This window comes from Triticum urartu, chromosome 1 (genome assembly GCF_003073215.2).
Source record: "Triticum urartu cultivar G1812 chromosome 1, Tu2.1, whole genome shotgun sequence".
NCBI lineage: Eukaryota > Viridiplantae > Streptophyta > Magnoliopsida > Poales > Poaceae > Triticum > Triticum urartu.
Window position 1 is genome coordinate 180,691,503 of NC_053022.1, and position 23,131 is coordinate 180,714,633.

A 23,131-nucleotide genomic window follows, 5' to 3' on the forward strand; every position below is an offset into this window, starting at 1 on the left:
CGTTGGTCATCAAACATGCAGTATTCCCTCTCGGAACCATGAACCTTCTAGTGAGTTGCTCCGGTTTGTGAGGGGTGTTTGTCCAAACTTTCGTCAAACATGACAATTTTTTACCACATCATCTTGGTGGCATGACATTAAATCAAAGAAGGTTTCATGTTTTTCTGATCATTTTTTAATTTTTTGGGATTAAAATGCCAAGGCACTACATGCATGTGTGCACATGCCTTGAGACCAATATGTTTGAAAATTCCTTCTAATTTACTGCACATGGAATTAACTCGCACACAAGTATACAAAAATATGATTTTTCAAACTGTTATGGTTAGGCGTTGCATGTAGATGTAGTTCAAATTTGAATAACGGTCATTAAATTGTTAGAAAATCACTTAAATGTCTTTAAAAGGACAAATGACCCCTGAAATTTTCAAAAATTTCACATGACAGTTGTATTAGTGCAAGTTAGACGTAGAAAAATTGAAGGCCACAAGAGGAAGCTATCTCCCGTTCGTCATCAAACATGCATTGTTCCCTCTCGGAACCACGAACCTTCTAGTGAGTTGCTCCGGTTTGTGATGGGTGTGTGTCCAAACTTTCATCAAACATGCCAATTTTTTTACCACATCATCTTGGTGGCATGACATTAAATCAAACAAGGTTTCATATTTTTCAGATCATTTTTTAATTTTTTAGAATTAAAATGCCATGGCACTCCATGCATTTGTGCCCATGCCTTGAGACCAATATGTTTGAAAATTCATTCTAATTTACTGCACATGGAATTAACTCACACATGAGTACACGAAAATATGATTTTTCAAATTGTTATGGTCAGGCGTTGCATGTAGATGTAGTTGAAATTTGAATTACGGTCATTAAATGGTTAGAAAATCACTTAAATATCTTTCAAAGGTAAAATGACACCTGAAATTTTCCAAATTTTCACAAGACAGTTGTATTAGTGCACGTTAAACATAGAAAAAAATTAAGGCCGTAAGAGGAAGCTATCTCCCGTTCGTCATCAAACATGCATTGTTCCCTCTCGGAATCATGAACCTTCTAGTGAGTTGCTCCGGTTTGTGAGGGGTGTGTGTCCAAACTTTCGTCAAACATGCCAATTTTTTACCACATCATCTTGGTGGCATGACATTAAATCAACCAAGGTTTCATGATTTCCTGATCATTTTTTAATTTTTTGGGATTAAAATGCCATGGCACTCCATGCATGTGTGCCCATGCCTTGAGACCAATATGTTTGAAAATTCCTTCTAATTTACTGCACATGGAATTAACTCACACACAAGTATACAAAATATGATTTTTCAAACCGTTATGGTTAGGTGTTGCCTGTATATGTAGTTCAAATTTGAATTACGGTCATTAAATGGCTAGAAAAGCACTTAAATGTCTTTTAAATGTCAAATGACCCCTGAAATTTTCAAAAATTTCACATGACAGTTGTATTAGTGCACGTTAGACGAAGAAAAAAAGTGAAGGCCACAAAGGAAGCTATCTCCCATTCGTCATCAAACATGCATTGTTCCCTCTCGGAACCACGAACCTTCTAGTGAGTTGCTCCGGTTTGTGAGGGGTGTGTGTCCAAACTTTCATCAAACATGCCAATTTTCTAACTATATCATCTTAGTGGCATGACATTAAATCAACCAAGGTTTCATGTTTTTCTTATCATTTTTTTAATTTTTTGGAATTAAAATGCCATGTCACTCCATGCATATGTATGCATGTGTCCATGTCGTGAGACCAATATGTTTGAAAATTCCTTCTAATTTACTGCACATGGAATTAACTTGCACACAAGTACACATATATGATTTTTCAAACCGTTTTGGTTAGACGTTGCATGTAGATGTAGTTCAAATATGAATTACGGTCATTAAATGGCTAGAAAATAACTTAAATTTCTTTAAAAGGTCAAATGACCCCTAGAATTTTCAAAAAATTCACATTACAGTTGTAGTAGTGCACGTTAGACGTAGAAAAAAAAATTGAATGCCGTAAGAGGAAGCTATCTCCCGTTTGTCATCAAACATGCATTGTTCCCTCTTGGAAACACGAGCCTCCTAGTGAGTTGCTTCGGTTTGTGAGGGGTGTGTGTCCAAACTTTTGTCAAACATACCAATTTTTTTTAGCACATCATCTTGGTGGCATGACATTACATCAACCAAGGTTTCATGTGTTTCTGATATTTTTTTTATTTTTTGGAATTAAAATGCCATATCACTCCATGCATACATATGCATGTGTCCATGTCGTGAGACAAATATGTTTGAAAATTCCTTCTAATTTACTGCACATGGAATTAACTCGCACACAAGTACACAAAAATGACTTGTCAAACTGTTATGGTTAGGCGTTGCATGTAGATGTTGTTCAAATTTGAATTAAATGGCTAGAAAATCACTTAAATGTCTTTAAAATGTCAAATGACCCCTAGAATTTTCCAAAATTTTGCATTACAGTTGTAGTAGTGCACGTTAGACATAGAAAAAATTGAATGCCGTAAGAGGAAGCTATCTCCCGTTCGTCATCAAACATGCATTGTTCCCTCTCGGAACCACGAGCCTTCTAGTGAGTTGCTCCGGTTTGTGAGGGGTGTGTGTCCAAACTTTCGTCAAACATGCCAAAAAAATTTCCACATCATCTTGGTGGCATGCATTACATCAACCAAGGTTTCATGTGTTTCTGATATTTTTAAATTTTTTGGAATTAAAATGCCATGTCACTCCATGCTTAATTGTGTCATAGCCTTGAGACCAATATGTTTGAAAATTCCTTCCAATTTACTGCACATGGAATTAAATCGCACACAAGTACACAAAATATGAGTTTTCAATCTGTTATCGTTAGCTGTTGCATGTACATGTAGTTCAAATTTCAATTATGGTCTGTAAATGGCTAGAAAATCACTTAAATGTCTTAAAAGGTCAAATCACCCCTGAAATTTTCCAAAATTTGACATGACAGTTGTATTAGTACTACAAAATCTCTCGTACATTTAAAACACCATCCGTCGCCATTGTACTCCAAATTCGTCTTTGACAGCTAATAAAAAATATCTACAACATCACACACAGTTGTTTTCTAGGAACTGTTTGCGATGAAAATATCTGGGTCTATTTAAGTCTCCCTCCTTAAGCTTCGCCGGCTCGTTTGCTCCAGTTCCGACAACCGCCGAATCCACGAATCCCGACTCCCATTCCCGTACCCCTTCTTGCAAAGATGACGCCGTGAAAACGCTTCGTGAAGGCCCGTACGATGGCCGCGTCCACCCCCCCGAGCGCCGCCGCCTGCACCGAGAGCGCGGCCACCTATGCCAAGAGTGCTGCCACATCCGCATTAAGCGCGGCCGCTTCCGCCGAGAGGGCGTCTGCGGCAGCCGACAGGGTAGCTGCAACAACCGAGACGGCTGCTGTGACGACGGCTGCAAACGCCGAGAGCGCTCGAGCTGCCATCTGTGCCGCTGATGTCTCCCTGGCCCGGGTCGAGGCCTTCCACGCCAAGATCGAGGATGCACACGCCAAGATATTCCAGGCCACCTCGGACTCGAGCATGCAACTCACATCTGAAAAGGCGGTGGTGGCCATGGAGCACCTGCTTCCTCATGAGGTCGCTGAGCGGGAGCTGGAGATGCAGGAGGCGGAGGAGATCGATGAGCACCGGAAGGAGGAGTTGCGCGTGACCGAGGTCGAGGTAGATAAGAGTCTGTCCATCGAGGAATCAGCGGTGCAGTACCAACGCGAGCTCTGGCACAACCACTACTATGAGTACTACAACCTTGAGGGTGGCGTCGAGGACAAGGACGAGGACGAGGACGTGGTCGACTTCAGCAGGGGGACGCAGAGTCCACTAACGGCGGCATATCGCCGGGACAAGTCATTGACGTCTCATCTCACACCGGCGATGCATAGGCCGGCGCAGGGGTGGATTTATTAAAATTATGCGTACTTAGGCTTTGTTTTTAATGCTGGTCTTTCGTTCGAGCAATGTTTAGGTCAACTGGCTCTATTTAATTACTAAAATCGCTCGATTCAGTAAGTGTGGTCTGTCTGCTGTACGCTCTTTTGTGTGCCCAAATTAGCAAGCGATGTTGAATTATGCAATGACGTACCAGGGGAAATTTCCACCAAAATTTGAATTATCAAAATCATCCCATGCGTGTAAAGCAGAAGAATCGTTTGCGATGCACACAATCGTTCAAAGTGAATGGTCTGGCGGCACCATGTGTCGGTGTCAAAACCGACGGATCTCGGGTAGGGGGTCCCGAACTGTGCGTCTAAGGTTGATGGTAACAGGGGGCTGGGGACACGATGTTTTACCCAGGTTCGGGCCCTCTTGATGGAGGTAATACCCTACGTCCTGCTTGATTTATATTGATGAGTATGAGGATTACAAGAGTTGATCTAGCACGAGATCGTAATGGCTAAAACCCTAGAAGTCTAGCATGTATGATTGTGATTGTCCCTATGGACTAAAACCCTCCGGTTTATATAGACACCGGAGGGGACTAGGGTTGTACAAAGTCGGTTACACTACAAAAAAATACACTTCCGTGATGATACGTGTTTGTCATCGTAGGTCGTGTTTTTTGTCATGCATGTACATCCATGACGATTTTATGACAGAATCAAGATAGTCATACCTGTGCTGTCGTAGAAGTGTTCCATGACATTACGAAAATTATCATCATGGAAGTGTCCACTTCCATGATGATAAATTGCGAGTCATGGAAGTGCTTTCGTCAAGGGTGACCGACACGTGGCATCCACCGTAACGGAACACCGTTAAGCTACCGGGTCCATTTTTGGATCCGATAACCCACTAACAGCCCCGGCCAATGGGGATTTCCCCCGTGTAAAATCATCATTGGCTGGAGGAAACACGTGTCGGCTCACCGTTGGGACAGATGTCATCCACTCATTGGACCAAAGGCGCCTATGATACGTTGACATGTGGCAGGGCCGAACAGAGGCCCATTCTTGTGAAAAGGCCGGCCCATTTGACTTGGTCAAAAGGTGGCGGGCCGGCCCATGGAAAGCCTGTTAACGGCTTGTTCACATATAGCCCATTTACAGCCCGCTAACCCAGGGCCCGTTACGACCTATCGAAATTAGGCCCAGTGGCGTCATCTGGGCCGTCCAATATGATTCCATCCCATTTTAAGATCCGGCCCATGTATGGCCCATGACGTCTTTCGGCCCATATGAGGCCCTTCGTAACTCTTGGCCCATTAACGGCCCGTGGTGAAACTGGCCTTTAATGAACAGTGTATCACTTTATACCCATTAATGGCCCATTAATCTATTGGGCCATTTGCAGCCCATGTTATCTTTCGACTTCTCAAGGCCCATTTATTCTTGGGCTCATTTCCAGCATTCGTTTACTTACGGCTCATTACTGCCATTTTCTGCTTGTGGGCCAAATTCAGCCCGTGGTTACAGTCGGCCCGTTTGTGGCCCGTTAATATGTTGGGCCGTTTTCATAGCATCATCAAATACGGCCTATTAACGACGGCCCGTTATGGTCGGCCCATGAACGGACGACTCCAACTCTAGCCCGTTTACGCCATAATGCGGTCTGTTTTTGGCCCATGTTCGGCCAATCGATCATACGGCCCGTATAAGGCCCATTGATGATACGGACCATAGAAGGCCCATTGTTTCTACAGCCCATAGAAGGCCCATTATTTCTACGGACCGTAGAAGGCCCATTGTTTCTACGGCCCGTAGGAGGCCCAGTGTCACTACAGTAAATATGTAGCCCATGGCCTATTAAAGGCGGGAAACTACTATAGGTTTAGACCTGCTAATGGCCCAAGATGATTATAGGCCCATGTTTTAGCCCATATGAGTAACGGGCCGGCCTGAAGACCGACAACACTGAGATCCACTGAACCTTCCGGCTTAAATTACAGCATACCGACCAAAGAATAAACCTAGACTATACAATAAAGAAATTACGGCATATTACATCCACTGGGAATCAAAGTTCACTACCGGTGATAATAAAGCGCAACATGACCGCGGATTACATACACTGGGCATCAATGGTCGCCACCAGTGCATATAAACACGCCAACAAAAGAATATACAAAACTAAGAGCACTTCAGAAGGCACTAGACATGGCAAGGTTGAGCCCCGCAAGCAGCCGAACAAGCTGATGAGACCTCATTTGTGTCAACGATAGATGCTTCATCCCTAGCTGTATGGCACCATAGTGCGCAAGGCAGTCCCCTGGCATCTTCATTACATCTTTGACTTCAAGTCGGAGCTGAGCTGAAGCAAGCCTTTCCACTTTAAGTTGAGACTGAAGAAGTCGAACTGATTGAGGCAGCGACTGCACAGAGGTTGTATCACACCTGCGGGTGAGTAGCTTCAACTCACTGTCTTCATCCAGATAGGACCTTGGGGTCATCTCGCTGTCCTCAAGATGGTTTGGCTCACTATCTTTCCTAAAGTTCTGCCTGGCATAAGAGATGCGACTCTCAAAGAGAAACAAGGAGACACGTAACAGGTTTCACAATTATATAAGCAAATAAATTGATCTGTTCTACATAAGGAACATGTTTTTACAACTACAATTTAAAACTAGTAGTTGTTGCAAACATCCAATCAGATGTAAACAGCAGTGGAGGAAATGATGCATATCCAAATCTATACTAGAACAAAGTTTGAAGGCTTGAGAAGGATGAACTTACATTACATGTTAACACGGGCTGGACAGAGCCCTTCTCCATGTTGATGGAAGGATAATTCAATAAATTCCCCAAAGAAAATTCTTTATAAGCGTTGCCATTATTCTACATTTTGCAAAGAGTAAATATAGATCAAATAATATTGGAAGAAATAGAGGATAATGAAGCTCAGGTGCAGACTGATGATACATAATCAAATAGCAATTAATTAAGTACAGCGTTACAAGGCAAAAGGTACTGATAAGAGAAATGCAGACATCAACGTGTGCAGTGGCATTGGCTTTATTCAACATTGGTAAGAGTAAATGTAGATATGATAATTTGGAGAAAGTGGAGGGCAGTGCAGATACGATGCAGAGTAATGCTAGACAATCAACTTTCTCGCGATCCATGTACAGTAATACCACCACTGTCCGTTATTACTTGTCGCTCAAATGGATGTATCTAGCACTATTAAGTTCTAAATACATCCAATTGATCAACAATTAATTCGATACAGAGTACATGATAATAGGTACTTACAAGAGCAATCCAAAACTTCATAACCATTGTGTTAATTCTACATAATCAAACAACAATGAGTGTAAGTATGCTGACAAAGGGAAAGCGGTAGACAAGAGCAATGCAGAGCCTAGTATTGTCGTGAGATCCTATGATCCTTTGAGAAAGGAGATTCATCTGAAATTAGTTTTCATATAAGAGAGAAGGTAAGGCACATGCAGAAATTTAGGAGTTCAAATTTTGAATTGATATCATATACAGTACCTGACGCTGGGCTCTCAGGAGTTCTAATAGGGGTTTGGCCACTGGAGTAGGGGTAAAATGTGGTACAATTGGGCCTCTATTTTCTATGGCTGCTGATCTATCTGATTTAACAGGTATCACTACCTTTTCCAAATACCTAGTTTGTACTCCTTGAGGATCTACACTCACCCTCTTCCTTTTGGACATCTATTACGAAAGAACAACATTTGACTGGAAAAACATAGTATGACGACACATGGAATAGGTATAGAAAATGGATAGGTATGGCATATACTCATATATGATGCTTAAACTAAGTAGATGGTGTAACAAAGTAGAAGTAATGCAAGAGGTCAGATGCAAAATATGTGTGACCAATACAACCTTGCCAAGTTAGAGCATGCACCTTGATGGGTGAATAAGATAGGCCATCTTCCACCATGCCAAGTTTGTTAGCCAGTGGATTGTTCCGCAATATTCCTCTCGTGCACCCATTCTCATATTAATTTTGATAATGTTCAATACTTGACATGCATGAAAACATAAAAACAAGTGAGATTATCTTTGTAATGCAGAAGTGATTCTAATCCAATACTTCCTCCCTATAAACCCCTTTGTGCTATCTCTGCAATTCTTCTAAGAGGTGCCATGCATGCTGTAATTTGGTGTGTGCATTAATATAATGTGGCCTACTACTCAAAATATGAGAGCTCCAGATGTGATGATACTTCGCAGATGACAGCTTCAACATATAGTAAAGAAGAACAAGTTGGCCTGACCTGATAGATTCGAAATATACCAAGGGAGAATAACTCGACCTGACCAGTCGGCTGCAAGAGAAGAGGATCATCTTAAAGAAGAGAAGAAGAGCAAGCAGATTGAAGATATTACAAGTCTTTCTATACAATGTCGGTTGGCCACCCATGATGAACCAGAGCGCACAGAGAAATACTATTCCTTCCAGTCTCTCCATATGTGACTCACATGCATTTCAAAACTAAAGTAGGAACATTTAGCTGACCAATTAGACATCTCTCAGTTTTACTAATATCAGCATAATATCATATTTGAATTTGTACAAATAAGCTTGTTTAGCTCAATGGGTGGAGCAGTGCTATTACGACACGAACCACGTAGGCTGATCGTGGTCATCATAAAATGGGTAAACCGTAATCATGATGAGTATAGTGTTGACCGTGGCAGTGGGATGGCAGATCTGAAGCTGCAAACCGCGCAAAGGGTAGTTAGCAACCGATGTTTGCTTTGAAATAACAACTAAGATTTGGTATGGACAAGAAAGTACATTCAACAAGTTACAAAGAAATGCAATTGTGTTGTCTCTCTATATGTCGCGACATGCATTTGGAAACTCAAGTGGGACCTTTAGGTAATCAATTAAATGTGTCTGTTAACTAATATCAGTATCATAACACAATCATATTTCAACAGCTAAGCTTTGGAATTTTGAGTGTTGTGTTGTTTAGCTTGAAGGGTGGAGTAATGCTAGTACGACAGAAAGCACCTACGCAGATCATAGTAGAGTAGATAAAAGGGGAAAACCCTAAGCATCAAGAGTAAAATCAGGAAAGTGGAACTAGCTGGACCAGTGGGTGGCCCACATGCTTTTCGAAACGAATATAGGAATATTAGGTGACCAATTAAACGTTCTCTGTTTTAGTAATATGAGCATCATATCAGATTCGTATTTCAACACATAAGCTTTGGAATTATGAGTGGCATGTTGTTTCTCTTGATGGGTTGAGGTCTTGAGGAGCAGTGCTAGCACGACACGAAGGAGTGAAGCACCTACGATAATGGTAGTGAATATAAAGGGGGGAAACCATAAGCTTTACGTGTATAGTGACCGTGACTTGGCGGATCTGAAGGTGCAAACCGGACAAAGCTACTTCGCAACCAATGTTTGCGTTCAACTAGCCACTACGATTTGGTACGGAAAAGAAAAGTACAGTAAACAATTTAAGATCTATTTTCTGGGTGAGATCAATAACTTAAGCACATATGGAAGAGTACCACCTCTCTTGCGACGCCGTGTAGGCCCCTACTGATATGTTGAGGGTGCTGCGGGTGCGATGGCTGTCGACGGCGGGGGAGAAGACTTTAGATGGCAGACGGCCGGGTCGGGGGATAAATCCTGTTGTCGTGGACAAGGCGGTCATAGGAGCGGCAACGACAAGGTGGACGACGGCGCCGATGAAGCGAGATGACGCGATGAAAGGATCCTGGTCCGGCGCAGTGGATGAGAGACGTCCATCTCTTGAAGTGGATGACGGGGTAGGGGTAGCGGCTCCGGCAAGGTGGAGGATGGGGTGGCAGACGGAGGAGGCTGGCCGCAGTGGGGAGGTTGTCGTGGCGCCGACAATGTATGAATGGGGAAATGGAGGGGGAGGGGGATCTCAAACTTTGGGACGCGCTTGTCTGAAATGTGGGAAAGTTACGAACTTATCCCCCATTTAAAATTTCGGACATCACGTGGTTGGGGATAGGATGGTAATCTCGCATCTCCCAAATATTTGCTGGTAACAATTTTGGGCGAGGAGAGGGTGTTTTGCCGCCCATGGTTGGCGCCAACGGTGTATGAACGGGGCTAACAGGTAGGGTGGTTGTGTCACGTTTGAGGGAAGTTACACATCTGCCCCTATTTAAAATATTAGCCTACATCGATTTCGGACGAGGAAGGTTGTTTTGCCACCCACCGTGATTGAATGGGGAAATGGAGGGAGAGACACATGTCTTTCGGACGATCTTGAATCAAATGTGTTTTTCCGCCCACGTTTGGCGCCCACCGTGTCTGAATGGGTTCAAAGGCCATTGTGTCACGTCTGATTGAAGTTACTAGTCTACCCCTATCACCATCAGTGTAAATCCGGTTGATAAGGATGTCAAGTGTCAGGGGTAGACAGTAATTTCCATCTCACAAACACTTGCTTCAGGCAGCCCACAAATGATAGTGGGTGTTTAGCCGCTTCGTTCAAAACTTGGGAGAATTAGCATTCATGTTTGCCCTGGGCCGTGGCAACTAAATCCCAATCCAATTTTTATTCGATTACAAATATCCACAGATAATTCTACATTTTGTTATTTATTTCTTCAAAACCACTACAAAGATTTATTCCACCTTTATATATGATTATGATTTAGAAATGCCGTGATCTTTGAATTCAGTAGGTTGGATACACTTTGAGTCAAACATTTATTTCATCCAATACAATATGCTCACACGAAAAACAATTCACCTTATGGCAATCATACAAGTATTGATGATTACCTCGCCTAAGAAATTCGGATCATTACAACACATGGACAACATAGGGGGTCTTACAACATAATCCATTCAGAGACATGACACAACAATCAAGTACAATAATCTAATGACAATTTCAACTACTATCTAAATAAGAACTAGGATTACCCTGGGCTTCAGATAGCAGAAGCAGCAGGACCTCCTCCATCTTAAAATGCAACATTCTTACTTCCTCCAATTCTTGGGTTGCTTGCATAATGCGTGCAGCTAATTGCATAATTTCCAGCTTCAAGATCGATATTACCTCATTCATGGCAGCCACACCGTCTCTTTCTGCCTCTAGTAGAGCCTCAAGAACTATAATATTTGTGCTCAGACTGCTCTTCGGCGGTGTTGCCTCTGAAATTCTACCATCTGGTAACATGGATGGCGCACTGCTTCCATAAATAGATTTTGGGGTTGTACATTGTGTCCTAGTGTGAACAGCATGCTGAAAGGTTTCCGCTGTACATAAGTAATAGATAGTTATTGCATGATCCAGGCAGTAATCTTACATGGTAAATGACATACGAATTATTGTCGAGCATGGCAAGCTATATTTTAATGGTTCGAAGCAGCATCATCCGAAAAGAAATTAAAATGGTAAGATGAAACTAGGGATGTAAGTGGCAAATAAACAACATCCGGCAGTCCCATCTAGTTAGTTTTTGCTAGCTCCCTGGTTCATTTTCCTCAAAAAAACAAACTCTTTTGAACTATCATACCACTAATGGACTTTAATCGGGATTAAACGGGACCCAATTGACATCCCTAGTTGAAAGGGAGTGTACCACCACTATATTTAAGTTGCCAAGGCATCTAAGCAGTTGAAATAATCTGAGAAAGCACTTAACAGTGTGGCCTCATATAAACTACATAGACAGTCTTGTGATGAAGTTCAGAGGAAAAGTTAAGGACTCAAATGAACTAGGCATGCATTTCTTTACGATAGTACAACAGGCACTGCTGACATATTGGCCAACTCAGGTATAGCGTAACAAGTAACAAACAAGCATTCGAATCAAGCAATACAGCAAAGCAGACAACTGAACTATTTGTTATTTTGTAGGATTACAGGTTGAGGGCACAAGCCAAGAAAGCATCCCACATGCATTACATTTCACATGTACTAAAACACACTAGCTTACCATATGTTGCTGTCAAGCCTCGCTGTTGTTGCAATGTTCTTTGAAGATATCGTCAGCATCCCGTGGTTGCAAATCTAATTGTTGTAGTTTATTCTGCACCCTCTATTTAGGTAAAATTAATTTTAATTTCATGCACTGGTTTGAATTGATCAACAATGGTTCATCTAAACTAATGAAAGAAGGGTGTGTGCATACACGACAATATATCTGCTTCCCACTATTTTTATGCTTGTTCGAGGTGCCAACCCCAAAAGAACAAATATTTTGCTTGATGGGGTTGGCAGCTCCATAATTAATAGAAGCATCAAATTAGTCATGCAACTTGGGAAGATCAAGAACACACAAAAAAGTATTGAACAGAGGCTCGGAGCAGTGATGTAATAGCTAGCATCAAAAAATGTAGGGTAAAACGAACAAAAATTAGCGGAACCACATGCTAGTTTGCTGATGTGTAATTAAGCATAGAGAACATGAAGCAGTCTGATGGAACCAACATGTGGCATCAGAACAACACCATTATCATAAATATAGCATGCAAGAAGTAAAATAGTAGGCACTGATATCTAGGAAGTACAATAATACTTAGGACAAAACTAAAACATATTAACTATATGTGCAATGGTATGTAATTGAGCACATGTAACATGTTCACTGCCAGAAGTATGGCCCTACAGGTGCAAGCAGAATAACGCGTCTCATGGAAAACTGAATGATGCCTTGAAGAAATTCAAAGGTGCAGTGCTTATGCTAAGAAAGTGAACGTGGGCGCCGGCCGTTGGATAATAGTACCTAATTCTCGGTGGTGTATGGGTATCATTGGCATACTTGATAGCTAAGGATCGTTGATGGTGCTCGTGTTGCGGTCGAGTTTCGGCCGACTGTCACCACCGCTGAAGCGGCTCCGGTGCTACGGTTGCGGCGCCTGTCGACATACAAGAAAGCTCATCTGTGGTAAGTGAACAGTTGCACGATAAAGAGAAAAACCGAAGGAGTACAAATCAAAATAACTTGATGAGGCTACGGCGCCGGTAAAGCAGGGCCGGTGGAGTTGAATATGGCGTTCGTGGAGTGGATCCGGTGCAGTGGACGAAGGCTTCGGTGGGCGCGTTGTACAATGCTTTCGGTGAGGCGGATCTATTGCGGCGGACGTGGGCTTGTATGAAGGGCCAGCGAAGGGACGGACGAGGGAGTTAGTGAAGGGCCTACACTGTGGTGGACGAGGGAGCCGGTTAAGCAGATCCGGTGCGGTGGACCATGATGGCGGTCAAGGAGATTTGGAGTGATGGACAAGCCAGTCGCTGAAGCGGCTCCGGTGAAGTGGTGAGTTGGCAGTTGGGGGTTCCAAGGTGCGGAAGGTAGATCCGTCGGGGTGTGAAGCCCACCGCTGCGGCGGCCGACTAGATTTAGCGGCTTGCCGTGGTTGGGGGTCGGGGAGGGGAAGGGGAGGGGCTCTAGGGAAGAATGTTGGGGGCAAAGAGGGGGAAACAATGGAGTTACCAAAGCAGCCCTTTTCTGTTCATCTGGCAGGGATAAAACAGGAATATCGAGGGCTAAACTTTCGGGCGTGAGATATTTCGATGTGAGCGGGAAGTTTGAAAGATTTTGGCGCCTCAAATTATATTCTGCTCTTGTACGGCCGACTATGATATCATGGCTGAGAATTTGTTTGTTTTGCATGCAAAAAAATGCAAGTTTTGAAAATCAATGTCTCCAACTCGAAACTTAGATTATCCATTCAATTCAAATATGGATCATTGAGCTACTACAAGCAAATACCATCATACGGTCCAATTCAAATGAAATTCCAAATGTGTTTATCCTAAATATGATGACAAAAGCAAAAATGTGTATGTGTATGAATAAAGTGGATGATTATAAAGTTTGAACATGCCCGTATGTGTATATCTCTAGGTTTGATATATGAATTTGAAATCAAGAATCCCAGCTTAAAAAAAGTACCTCCATTTAAATGAATTACAAAAGCTAATGATGGAGTCGAATTCCAAAATTCCGATCTTAGGTTTGTAATTCTGGTAAATCAAGGTATATCACGCATGTTCAAGTATCGTTATATCATAGTCCAAACTGTGAAACAAATTGATCAACCATGAGTGCACACACTATTGACCATGTATATCTCAATTACGCTAAAGTCCCTCGAATATAGACACCTCACTCTTTATCTGAAGCCAACCCCCCCCCCCCCCCCCCACCCCCCCCCCCCTCGTAGCCCCCCCCCCCACACACAGAAGTTGTTCTCTCCCCCAAACACCAACACACAAGCACATTAACACCCCTCTCTCTTCTAAAGTCGGGACCCCAATATAGGTCTCTATCACTTTGTCTCTTGGGCACGCACACATCTCTTCCCCCAGTCTCTATCTAGGTCTCCCGGCATCTCTCTTTCCTAAGCACACGCACTATGTAGAGTGTATCTTTCCCATACAAACAAAATGTCACCCCCAAATGTCTATCTCCCTTGTTATGTGGTTCTCGCACACTCAACTCACACACCACCCCCACTACAAACAAGCACACTTTGTCTCCTTGTGCACCACTCTCCTCTTTCTATCTCTCCCACATGCGGACCCGCCCTCCTCCCTGTATACATATATGTCGTGACTCTTTCCATAGCTCCCTAATGTATCATCGTTCTCGATCTTTAACATTGTTGTCTACACCATCTATTCTAGATCTCTCATGAAGTCCCTATCACACACACGATGACTCGCTTCCCTTGTGTCTCCGTACATAGGCCAATTTTAAAAAACATCAACATTGTCTCCCTATCTATACGCCATTTATGGACAAAAACGGCCCCTCTCTCGCCCCCTCTCTTCCTCTCTCTCTCTCTCCGTCACTAGCTCTCTCTCTCTCTGTCGGTGTCAAAACCGGTGGTTCTCGGGTAGGGGGTCCGGAACTATGCGCCTAGGCCGGATGGTAACAGGAGGCAGGGGACACGATGTTTTACCCAGGTTCGGGCCCTCTTGATGGAGGTAAAACCCTACGTCCTACTTGATTAATATTGATGATATGGGTAGTACAAGAGTAGATCTACCACGAGATCAGAGAGGCTAAACCCTAGAAGCTAGCCTATGGTATGATTGTATGTTCGTCCTATGGACTAAAACCCTCCGGTTTATATAGACACCGGAGAGGGCTAGGGTTACACAAAGTCGGTTACAATGGGAGGAGATCTACATATCCATATTTCCCAGCTTGCCTTCCACACCAAGGAAAGTCCCATCTAGACACGGGACGAAGTCTTCAATCTTGTATCTTCATAGTCCAACAGTCCGGCCAAAGGTTATAGTCTGGCTATCCGGACACCCCCTAATCCAGGACTCCCTCAGTAGCCCCCGAACCAGGCTTCAATGACGATGAGTCCGGCGTGCAGATTGTCTTCCGCATTGCAAGGCGGGTTCCTCTCCAAAAATCCGTGTACCTGTTTGAAATAGTGTCCGGCATCTTGTGAATGTTGCGCTCCTTGGCTTCTACGCCCAATAATGGCCACTTTCCACGTGTCGAGAAAATTTGAAAAGCCAGGGTGTTTTTACATTTACCCCCCTAGCTATGTGAATGAGCTGCCTATTAAAAAGACGAGGATTCAGATCCAAGTCACACCATCCTCCCTTGGCGAGCCTTCGTCAGAGCGCATCCGACAGAGATCCATTCCATCATGGCCGGTCGACGTAGCTCCTCCTCTCGCTTCCCTAGCCCCAAGCCTGGAGATTGGGAGAGATGTTCCGTCCCGCACAGCAAATTGGTGATGCTTCAGACCAAGGGATTTCTCCCCCAGCTTACATGGTCCCGGTTCGAGCCGGGCTCACCACCTATAATGGCGGAGAGCAAGCGGAGAGCTTTCCCAATCCCTCCAAGAAAGAGCGGGTATGCCTTGTCCCTCATTTGGTAAGAGGGCTCGGATTTCCAATTCATCCGTTTCTCTGGGGGCTCCTGGAGTTCTACGGCCTCCGGTTGCACAACCATACGCCTGCCTCCATATTGCATATCGCGGGATTTGTAGCCCTTTGCGAGCTGTTTTTGGGTTGTGAGGCTCATTTCGCGCTGTGGAAAAAGTTGTTCTGCCTTGTGCCCCGTTCTCAGAAGGGGTCAATATATCAGGTGGGCGGAGCTGAAGTGTGGCGTATCGCCGGGACCGGATATCTATCCGGAACCCCAAAGAAGACGTCCGAAGACTGGCCTTTAGAATGGTTTTATATAGAAGACGTCCCTCTCCTGGATCCTATTCGAATCGGCCTTCCTGAGTTCGACAACGCTCCTTTGAAGAAGCCTCGGAGCTGGCGTCCATGGAGCTCTCTGGAGGAAGATGACAGGGACGTTCTTTACCTAATGAGCCGGATAAGTTTGTTAGCTCGATCCGGATTGACCATGATCGAGGTCATGGCCACATGTATTATGCGGGGGGTGCAGCATCTTCAGTATAGAGGCCACCCCATGTGGGATTTTAACAGGGAGGATGATGCCACCCGCTACGGCCGTAAAGGGCCGGGATCGGTTGCTGATCTAATAAAGATCTTATCCACTTTGTACAAGGGAGAAGAGGAGGAATTCCTCCGCGTCAAACCGCAGGGCCGATTTTCTATGTACAATCCTCCGAGCTGGGTAAGCGGAAACTTTTTCTCGCCCATCCGTTTCATATTCCCATAGTTAAGTATTCAATCTAGCGATTTCAACGCAGGAGCTGCGCCAGGCTGTAAGGGAGATAAACAACCCCCTCCCCAACCCGAGGACCCGAAACGGTCCCTTGACCCGGCCTCCCAGGAGGATCCGGACATATCTGTGGAGCTGATCGATGGGGTATTTTACTAATTGAGCAATGACAACGCTCTGGTGGCCATTACGGCCGATTACCCTGGGCTACTTCCAGCCTCACAGGTAACTGAGACCGAAGTCCCAGCACTTCGAAAAAGGATCCGTCCTTGCGTGTTTTTGATTACCGTATAACAACCGTGTTTTGCAGGGGAGGTCCTCAAGGCGGAAGGCCGATCCTGCAGCGACTAGCCAACAAGGGGCCGCGAGGCCAGGCAGGCTGAAAAGACCCGCAGTCTGGATTGAGACACCGGCGCAGCGGTACAGCGCGCCGTCTTTGTTCCAAGACATTATTCTTAGAGGCATATTAACGCCCATGCCTTCTTTTTAGGAAAAAGAGCGCTCGCCGGACTATACCCGGAGCGGCTACTAATCGCGCCTCCACCAGCCAGGCTCCAAGGCCAGATTTGGAGGCAGGAACGGATACGAGGCGTGCGTTGGGCGTTCCTCCGACAGAGGATGCGGATAAACTGTTCGCCACGAATTCCGAGGTGGAAAGTGCCATGAATCACAGGAGTCGCCGGACTGTGCTTCGTGATGCTTGTTTCTCCCAAGAGGCATTGGATGCCTTCAACTCGGGAGATGCATAACTCCGTGCCGCTCAAAATGGTCTAGCCAGAGCCACGGAGCAGTATGTAAAAGACATACGGGTGAGAAATTTTGGTGGTTATATATATCAGTAGCCCCTGAGACTTGAAACAGTTAGAATAACTGATTTAAGGATCATTTGTTATGCAGGTTCTTACAGAAAAGAATACCCAACTGTCCCAGGAGCTGGAAGAGTGCAAAGCCCAACTTCAGGCCGTACTGACCGCAGTAAGGGAGCCCAAGGAGACCCCCTTTGGTAATATATCCTTCGAATGATAAGTATCATATGGAGTGCGGCGTATATGCAGATCTGACAATAAAATTGCAGATGACGCTAGAGTAAATTCGGATAAGCAACAGCTCCTATGCCAGCTGAAGGCCAGTGAGAGCTTGCTTACGAGGGTGAGGCAGGAGAAGAATGATCTCCTAGATGCCAACACCAAGCTGGGCGTGGAACTAAAGGATGTTCGTGCCCAGCTATCGGACTCTAAGGAGAATCGGCAGCTTCGACGCGGCATATTTAGTAAGTGCTTGAACGAACTTTGAAGAAGAGTTCGGCGAGGAAGTTAGCTGACAGAGTTATGTCTGTAGGTATGCTAACAGGTCGTCCTGTAGAGGAAATGCCCGGTTCTACTGGTGACCTTCTTCCCGAGCTCTCGCAACTGCACGAACGAGTTCGGCAGGTGATGCAAGGCGTCGCCCAGGCCTTGTGGCCATCCGTCTCCATGCCCGAAGGCCTTGGAGAGCTTGCAGAGAAGCTGAAGGGAGCACGGCGGCGCTTCCGATTATAGAAGTTATCGGCCCGCCGTCAGGGCGCCAGGGAAGCCTGGGCTATGGTGAAGACGCGGTACACGAAGGCTGGCCCAAACCACATGGCCGAGGTCGGATCTGTGGGGCCCGATGGGAAGGAGATCCCTGTGAGATTAGTGTACGGCCAAGTAGAATTGGTCGCAAAGTATTCCCAACAGGACTGTAGACTAGACAGCCTATTGGATGGTATTGAAGAGGAATTCAACCAGTCAAATTGACTATGTCGGATTGTAGCCGGATTGTAAATCGTTTGTCATGGCGGACCTTTTCGCTTCCACTTTGGGACCTGACGGTTCGGAGTGTATCCAAATACCCTCTCGGTTAAGTAAGAACCGAGGCATGCGTGGAGACCAGGCGTAGGGGTCATTAGTGCTTGAACAGACAAGTGCCCAACTAGTTATGTTATATTACATGGTTAGTAAGAAACATCTTCCAGGGAGAATAGTTCCGTTAGGGGTTCCTTTCCCTGGGAGGCATGCCCTAAAGTGCGTGTCCGGACTGCGAGAAGAGACGCAGAAAAATATCTGGGGGCGCATAAGTAAATAAAAAATCATCTTTAGTTCACCGACCGAATATTCCCTTAAGAACGCTAGCTTTCGGCTTCACCCAGTCTGAGGTACACATCCGGCTGACCCGGAAGTAACAATCGCAGAGGTGCTCCCCTTATGCCCTAGCAGAATTAACGGGAACGTAGGGCATAAATACAAGAGCCAGGCAACCCAGCTTGGCCAAAACTTAAGTCATATCGATGCATATAATGGTGAATAAAGGGTACATGCGGAAGGATAACACATGTGTTGGGCATAAAGCCCGTATGAATAAGCTTCTGTTAAAGAAGCCCCCAGGTATAATGAGCGCGGATAGCGCGCCAGTTGCGTGCAAACAAGGCACGAATGGGCCCCTAAAGGCTGTGAGAGAAAAGAAAAGGAGAAGGAGAAAAATGTAAGACAGATAGTGTATAAAAAAGGGACAGAGGAAGGAGACGAACACAGAGTCCGGCGTTAGGCATAGAATCTTCGGAGTCGGGCTGCGTTCCATGGGTTTGGCTCGAGTCGATTATCCGATGCATCCCGCAGACGGTACGCTCCACCAGTCAGGACTTGGTCAATGATGAAGGGACCTTCGCATTTAGTCTTGAGTTTGTCCTTTTTCATATCCGGCAGGCATAGAACTAACTCGCCAACATTGTAAGTTTTGGCCCGTACTTCTCTGCTTTGGTATCTTCGAGCCTGCTGTTGATAGAATGCGGAACGGGCTTTTGCCACGTCACGCTCCTCCTCCAAGGCGTCCAAACTGTCCTGTCGATTGAGCTCGGCTTCTCTTTCTTCGTACATGCGCACTCGAGGTGAGTCATGAATGACGTCGCAGGGAAGAACCGCCTCTGCGCCGTATACCATAAAGAATGGTGTGTATCCGGTAGTGCGATTCGGCGTAGTCCGCAGCCCCCAGAGTATGGAGTCGAGCTCCTCTACCCAATGCGTGTTAGATTCCTTGAGGGACCACACTAATCTGGGTTTGATGCCGCTCATGATAAGACCATTTGCTCGCTCGACCTGACCGTTAGTTTGTGGGTGATAGACTGAAGCATAATCGAGCTTGATGCCCATGTTTTTGCACCAGATTTTTACCTCGTCGGCCGTAAAGTTCGCGCCGTTATCAGTGATGATGCTGTGGGGGACGCCGTAACGGTGTACGACCCCGGATATGAAGTCTATCACCGGTCCGGATTCGGCCATCTTAACAGGCCTGGCTTCTATCCATTTGGTGAACTTATCCACCATGACCAGTAAGTATTTTTGCTAGTGGGTTCCTCCTTTAAGGGGTCCAACCATGTCAAGCCCCTAGACCGCGAAGGGCCAGGTGATGGGGATGGTTTGGAGGGCGGCGGGTAGCATATGGCTTTGGTTAGCAAAAAGATGGCAACCAACGCATCGTTGGACTAAGTCCTGAGCGTCTGACCAGGCCGTCGGCCAATAGAAGCCTGTACAGAAGGCCTTGCTTACAAGGGCCCGGGCCACCGCGTGGTGACCGCCGAGTCCGGCATTTATTTCAGCAAGAAGATTCCATCCTTCCTCTTCGAAGATACACCTTTGAAGGACTCCAGTAGTGCTTTTCTTATAAAGCTCTCCCTCATGGACTTTATAGGCTTTAGATCGCCGCACTATACAGTGTGACTCGTTTTGGTCCGCGGGAAGTTCCTGCTTAGTTAGGTAGGCTAGGAATGGTTCTGTCCACGGGGCTATGACTGCCATTATTACGTGGGGCTGAAGGTGTTATTTCGTTGGCAGAGCCTCCAATTATGTCAGAATGTTCGGTGTCAGGCAGTGCGGTTGGGTCCGGTTTGTTATTTCCGGGTTCCCCTTCCCATACTACGGATGGCTTGAACAGCCTTTCCAAGAAGATGTTGGGAGGGACGGCATCGTGTTTTGCGCCGATGCGTGCCAGGACGTCTGCTGCCTGATTGTTTTCCCGGGCCATATGATGAAATTCGAGCCCCTCGAACCGAGCTGACATTTTTAGGACGGCGTTGCGATAAGCTACCATTTTCGGATCCTTGGCATCAAAATCTCCATTTATTTGGGATATCGCGAGGTTCGAGTCCCCGCGCATCTCTAGGCGTTGAATGCCCATGGATACTGCCATCCGGAGACCATGTAGAAGGGCTTCATATTCGGCTACATTGTTGGAGTCCGTATACATTATGTGGAGTACGTATTGAACTGTATCTCCTATTGGGGACGTCAAAACGACGCCAGCCCGCAGACTAGCCAACATTTTGGAGCCGTCGAAGTGCATGATCCAGTTGGAATATGTGTCATACTCTTTAGGGAGTTCGGCTTCTGTCCATTCGGCGACGAAGTCGGCCAAAACTTGCGACTTAATAGCTCTCCATGGCTTGTAGGTTATGTCGAATGGGAGGAGCTCAATGGCCCATTTGGCAATCTGGCCCGTTGCGTCGGAGTTGTTTATAATATCGTTAAGTGGTACTTCCGAGGCTACCGTTATCGAACACTCTTGAAAGTAGTGTCGCAGCTTCTGGGACGCCATAAATACCGCGTACGCTATCTTTTGATAATGTGGGTACCGTGACTTGCATGGAGTAAGGACAGTGGACACATAGTAAACCGGCTTTTGAAGGGGGAATTTGTGTCCATCTGTTTCTCGTTCGACGACAAGCACTGCACTTACGACTTGATGAGTTGCCGCAATGTATAATAGCATTGGTTCGCCAATGTTTGGCGCGGCCAAGACTGGGTTTGTTGACAATATGGCTTTTATTTTGTCGAATCCGGCCGTGGCGGCATCCGTCCACTCGAAGTGTTCGGTACGCCGGAGGAGGCGATAAAGGGGCAATGCCTTTTCTCCCAAGCGGGAGATAAAGCGGCTTAGAGCCGCCACACATCCGGTCAATTTTTGTATTTGTTTGAGGTCCTTTGGGATGTCCAGTTGTGACAGAGCTTGGATCTTGGCTGGATTTGCTTCAATTCCTCTACCGGATACAATGCAACCCAAGAGCTTTCCGGCTGGTACGCCGAAAACGCATTTTTCGGGTTGAGCTTGATGTTATATGTTCGGAGTTTATCGAATGTGAGCCTCAAGTCGTCTACTAGGGATTCGACATGCTTGGTTTTGACGACCACGTCATCTACGTATGCCTCCACTGTTTTGCCGATCTGGTTTGCCAGACATGTCTGAATCATGCGCTGATATGTTGCGCTGGTATTTTTGAGCCCGAAGGGCATTGTGTTGAAGCAGAATGGGCCGTACGGTGTGATGAATGCCGTTGCGGCTTGGTCTGGCTCTGCCATCTTAATTTGATGGTAGCCAGAGTATGCGTCGAGGAAACACAATGAATCGTGTCCTATGGTAGCGTCGATGATTTGATCGATGCGGGGGAAGGGGAAGGGATCCTTTGGGTAGGCCTTGTTGAGGTCCTTAAAATCGACGCACAAGCGCCAGGATTTGTCCTTCTTTGGTACCATCACCAGGTTTGCTAGCCAGTCCGGATGTTTTATGTCTCTGATGAATCCGGCCTCTAATAGCTTGGCTAGTTCTTCTCCCATGGCTTGTCTCTTAGGTTTGGAGAAACGCCGAGAGCCTGCTTGACTGGCTTGAATCCTTTTAGGATATTTAGGCTGTGCTCGGCCAGCTTGCGTGGGATTCCTGACATGTCTGAAGGGTGCCAGGAAAAATGTCCCAGGTCTCGCGTAGGAACTCTCGTAGTGCGGCGTCGACATCAGGGTTTAATTGTATCCCGATGGAAGCTGTTTTTGTAGGGTCCGTTGGATGTACTTGGATTTTGACTATTTCGTCCGCCGGTTTAAAGGAGGTGGACTTGGATCTTTTATCGAGTATCACGTCGTCCCTGTTTACCGTGGAGCGCAGCGCAGTCAGTTCCTCGGCCGCTAGGGCTTCGGATAGTGCCTCGAGGGCCAGTGCGGCTGTCTTATTTTCGGCGCGGAGTGCTATGTCCGGATCACTAGCAAGAGTGATGATTCCGTTGGGCCTGGGCATTTTAAGCTTCATGTACCCGTAATGGGGTATGGCTTGGAAGATTGTAAACGCCTCCCGCCCTAATAAAGCATGGTATCTGCTACTGAACGGGGCCACTTGGAACATGACCTCTTCGGACCTGTAATTATCCGGCATGCCGAACACCACATCTAGTGTGATTTTTCCTGTATAGCGCGCTTCCCGACTGGGGATTATTCCTCTAAAGGTTGTGCTGCTTCGCTCGATGCGGTTCCAGTCTGTTTCCATTTTTCGAAGGGTTTCCTCATAAATGAGGTTCAATCCACTGCCACCGTCCATGAGTACCTTGGTGAGTCGAAAGTCGTCCACTATTGGACTGAGGACCAATGCGGTTGGTGCTCGGGCTGCTCGGAATTTAGGTTCGTCACTGGCATTAAAAGTAATAGCCATGTCACTCCATGGGTTTATTGTTGCCACATGGTAGACTTCGGCAAGGCTGTGGAGTGTTCGTTTTCTCATATTAT